The sequence below is a fragment of the Balaenoptera physalus genome, assembly GCF_965194825.1.
Source record: "Balaenoptera physalus genome assembly, chromosome: 1".
Classification (NCBI taxonomy): Eukaryota; Metazoa; Chordata; class Mammalia; order Artiodactyla; family Balaenopteridae; genus Balaenoptera; species Balaenoptera physalus.
The window spans coordinates 45202428-45207839 of record NC_138882.1 but is presented as its reverse complement, the minus strand read 5'-3'; positions in this window follow the sequence as shown (position 1 = coordinate 45207839).

The following is a 5412-nucleotide window of genomic DNA, read 5'->3' as shown; positions in this document are numbered from 1 at the left end:
TCCCCCTCTGGTATTCCTACCTGCCTTCTACTATATCAGGATAGATGGTTCTGTGCAAGACTGCGTCAACTATTTACGTCTAAGTTTATCTTTTTTGGCCCTTTACTTCTTTTCTCCTTAAGTCTCCCACATTCCTTTTCTACAGGAAGCATGGAAGAGATAAAAGGTGACGGGAAAGATATTAGTTTTTGGCTGCTCACCTCAACTTTGACCTTCAGCATTCATCAGCTAACTTTCATGTCTAGCCATATACTTTAAGATGAGAAAAAAAAGGAAAGAAAGGAAAAGAACCAAAGGAGAGAGCAGTTTCTGTTTTCAATGCTGTGGAGGGCTGATTGTTAAGTTTTCTGAGTTCTGGGGTCATTCAATGGAAGTTTCCTTCAGAAGTCACTTGTTTCCCAGCACTGTTCCTTACCTTACTGGGTCACATCCATCATTTGTCTCATTTCTACAAATGCCTGTTGTCATACGGAAGAATAACCAGGAGTGTATCTAAGTACCAACTCATTTGCCTTGTTGGGATGGGAAAAAAGAATTTTTAAAATGCCTGTTATACTGATGATACTTCTACAGTTTCACGAAACTCAACTTGATATTTCATGAAACACATCTTATGTGCAACTCCTTTGCTGGTGCTGGGGATACAAATGTGTATGAGACAATTTCCTTTCTTTGATGAATTTACAATAGACGGCAAGATAATTTGACAATAGTTATCAAGAGTCATAAAGATGTTACTACTCCTAACAATTTATTTTAAAGGTAAGATCCAATATAAACTACATGATAAAAGGAGTTTATTGCAGCATGAATCATAACCAAAGGAACTGGAAACAACTTGTATAGAGGTCAGTAACAAAGTATAGTTAAGTAAAGATTAAAATAAAATATTGTCATTTAAAATAATAGTTGTGAAGACGAAATAGGAAGATTAACCATAAGGATATACCACTGACATTTACTAAGTTCAATTTCATTATGGAGGCATGCTCAATTTCATTTTTATAGTTAATCAGACAGATTTAAGGATAAATACACCCTAAGAAGTATAGTATCAATATATAGGGTCAGGGAGTTTATAGAAATTAGGACAAGGAGAGGCTATCTCTTTTAAACAGACAAGAATTATACACTGGCCACTGAGAGAGGAGACTCCATAATATATTACAAAAAAGTTTTGGGGGCTTCCCTGGTGGCGCAGTGGTTGAGAGTCTGCCTGCCAATGCAGGGGACACGGGTTCGAGCCCTGGTTTGGGAGGATCCCACATGCCGCGGAGCAACTGGGCCCGTGAGCCACAATTACTGAGCCTGCGCTCTAGAGCCCGTGAGCCACAACTACTGAAGCCCGTGTGCCTAGAGCCCGTGCTCCACAACAAGAGAGGCCGCGATAGTGAGAGGCCCGCGCACAGCGATGAAGAGTGGCCCCCGCTTGCCACAACTAGAGAGAGCCCTCGCACAGAAACGAAGACCCAACACAGCCATAAATAAATTAATTAATTAAAAAAAAAAAAAGTTTCCTCATTAAAAAAAAAAAAAAAGTTTTGGGGGAACAGTTGACTATAGGCTGCATGATATAACATTTTTCTTTGGGAGCCAAAGTTTAAGTTTACGCAGCTGAAGCTTAGGCTGTTTCTATGACTGCTTCTTCTAACCTCCAAAAATACAAAAACATTCAAGTTATCTATATTTTCTATATAGAGCCCCTAAGTTGTCTTTAATAGAAGAAAAAAGCTAAGTATACATTTTTATTACAAAATAGCCTAAAAGTCTTATAACAGAGGAATAGTTCAGTAAAATTAAATTATGATACCTCAATTACCTGGAGTATTATAGAAGAATTAACATGACAATTATGAAGAAAATATAAATGTGTTTGCCAATTCAATAAGTTAAAACATAAGAATAAAAATTATTATTGATTTTAAATACATTTGTAAAATTTTAATGGCTTGGGGACAAATTCTTGCAGAGCATATGTAAGCATGTAAATAGTTGTATTATGGGTGGTAAAATTGTACGTGAATGTTTTTTCTTTTATTAATTAAAATATTTTTATAATTAAATAAAAAAGTAAATCAAAAGCTGAGACAGTTGTCATTTTCTACTGAATTCATCACCTATGATGTCATCTATGATGACAGCCCACCTAGGAAGGAAGAACCCACATCTATCTTTGAAACTGGAATAAGTTTTTAAAGACCCAAAGCTTCTTTGGGTCCTTACAGTAGTTCAATGTTAGAACTTGGAATGTAATATTAAAAGAAATCGACTTCTATAATTTTTAGACAAATGTAGGCTGGAATCCAGCTCCTTCCAATCACAGGAAAAGCTACTGAAATGCTAGTACTCGATTTCCTTACTTGGAAAGAGAATAATAAGACCGACTTTTTTATTTGTCTTGTTTTGGTTTTGCTTATGTTTGTTTTGCTTTAAGAAGAATAAGTGCCTGGTATCTATTTGGTACTCAGTAAACGTGGATGGGAGCTGGCGGGAGTGTTGGCCAAAGCCTGACCGCACTCCGGGGGACATTGACCTTGAGTTCACCTCCATAAAGGGCACAGCTCCTCCTGATACTACTTCAAGGAGGGCTTGAGGGAACAAAAAGATCTGGCCTCCACCAACACCCCTGCCGTAAATGTTTCCTTTGCGGAAAGAGCAGAGTACAAATAGAAGGATAAATAAATAACCATTCTTCTCCTCTCCCTCTCCATCCCTTCACTCTTGTAGACTAGTTGACACATACAAAGAAGCCAAGACTCTCCTTCCCAGCCCAAGGGAGAGGTAGGACAGGTGCTAATATTAGCTGTAACGTTTATTCATAAATTCATTCAACCAACATCTATGGAGCCACCAGAGACGTAAAGATCCTCTGGTGCTGGGTTTCATAAGGGATCAGCAAAAAGGGTCAAGAGAGAAAAAATGCTGAGCTTTATTTTAAGCTTCTGATTGTGTTTTCCATATCAAGCTTAATAAAAGCCTCACTGGGGCAATTCATCGCAAATGTCCTGCTTCTTAATTCTTTTGACAGAAACTAGCTACCATGGCAGACAAAGGGATTTTGCAAGGATTATTATGCAATGTCGTACAATCAGCCAAAACTGTATTATGCTCAGTATCTTTGAAGAGCCTGGCGTTCCTGCTTTGGAATGACTCAATGAAATGTCCTCCACGGTGTCTCTTGGGAGACTTACCTCCTGTCCCACGTATGTGTGGTCCTTCAACCACACCCAAACTTTGCTCCCACTCTCTGAATTTCCCAATCTCAAGTATTTGTCACACTGAGTTATTAAAGCACCCTGATTCACTTTCACTCACTTAAATAGTTATGTGGAAATTACTCATGTTGTTGGCTCCTGGAAAATAAATTTGTAATGATTATTTCTGAGCTGTCATATAATATGCTTCCTTGACATCTGGAATCCAAGTGCGGTAGAGTGGAGTGATCACAATGCTATAGTGGTAACAGTTAGAAAACAGAGATATGATGGCAAAGTAGCCATTAGAAGAAAGACAATAAACTTGAGTTAAATTCAACAATCAGATATAGAGTATCAATCAGGTACAAAAAGAATCTACGCTAGCTACGAAAAAGGCTACAAAATGAGCAAGATGTAATCACTCTGGAACCTTCAGAAGCTTATGACTTAGTGGAAAATGGATATTGACAAGTATGAAATGCCTTATAGATTACAAATAAAGTTATATAGCAGTACAAAGTAAGCAGTTATTAACCCTGGATTTGACAGCATATGGGTCATAGAATTCGTTAACATCTTGGGCTTTGTAGCCAGACAGGCCTGGGTTAAAATACTAACTTTACCATTTACTGGCTTTCTAGTTTTTCGATCTTAAGCAGATTACTTAATCTTCTGTGTCTCAACTATCTCAAAGATAAAATGGGTTTAATTATAATAATTATCTCATCAGATCACTGGGAAGGTCAATTAAGCCATGCATATGTGCCACGTAGCCTTCTGCGAGAAGGGGGAAAAGAGGACTTTTAGGTCAAGCAATTTCCTGTTAGGAAAGCAGAGTGGAAGTTGTACATATCCATCTACTGACATTTCACTGGAGAAAATGTAGTCACCTGGTCACACACAACTGAAGGGGGAGCTGGGCAATGGAATCTCTAGTTGGACAGCTAGAAAAAGGTAGAAAAGATCCGGAGCAATTATCAGATGGCCACGATCTCCAAAAGCAAATGCAATAATTCTTATCTAATGGTCAGACTTTTGATCCACATCCAGAAAAAAAGCCGCAGCTCTGTGAAAATGCCATGAACAAAGCAGACAGAGCAGGTGAGAACCAAATCCTCATCTCTATTCCATAGGAGAGGAGAGATGTTGCACTTCTAGAATACACTAATTTGACATTGTGAGCGAAATTAGGGCAATAGAGAGGAAGCTTGCATCTGTGGTTTTCCCCTGGTGGCCTTCAGTTTTTCCTAGGCTGCTGTTGGAAGAAAATGAAACATATCAAAGGTGGGGAAAGGCAGAGAGAAACCAAGCGGTACAGACACACTGGCTACAGGGCAAAGAGACAGCTCACAGCAGGGATGGAGACAGGGCATGCCAAGCAGAAGGGTACGTGGGTCTGGGATAATTTAATACAGTGAAAATATCCCTAAACACACTTGAATGTTCTCTGAAAGCATCATTGTGCTGCTGCCAAGCACAGAAACTGATGTTCATGAGGGTGAACTGGGTGAAGAACACCCCTAGAAGATGGGTATAGGATCCAATATTATTTACATTTTCTCCACCTCTCTTTATCCTCCTCCCTATCTCTCCTGCACCAAAGACCAATCCTGAGATAATTTCTATCCCAATTAAATGAGATTTAAGCGAACATTAAGAAAATACATTTAATGAGAAAAGAAATCTCAAAGGTGGAACCTGTAATCTAATGGAACAATTTCTGTGTGGTCAACAAGGAAGGTTAAATGGCCCAATATTCACAGAATCAAGCATTTAGTACAATTCATAAAGATATATTTAGTAGATAAAATTAAAATGCTGCCATGCTTTAAAGGCAAACTTTACTTACCCAGATAGCCTCATTACCCAATAGAATTATACAAATCAGGTTAAACCTCATGAACTTGATATTTAATAAAGTTTCTCATTTTTTTCATACTTTAGTATGCAGAGAAAACACGTTTGATGACAATGAGAATGTCTCAGTGGATATGTTTAAAATTATTATTGGTCATAATTGTGTGTGTGGGTGTTGTTTTACTTGTCAGTTTTCCAAGCCTAGAAGATGAACTTAACAAGAGTTACTAGAGCAGATTTTTCAATCACTTTAAAAATGTCACTTGCCGTCATTCTAATGAATTTGTCCAAAGAAGGAAAATGATATTACAGATAGCTCTAAAAACAATAATCAGAAATCAATTTATGTTTTAAGAAT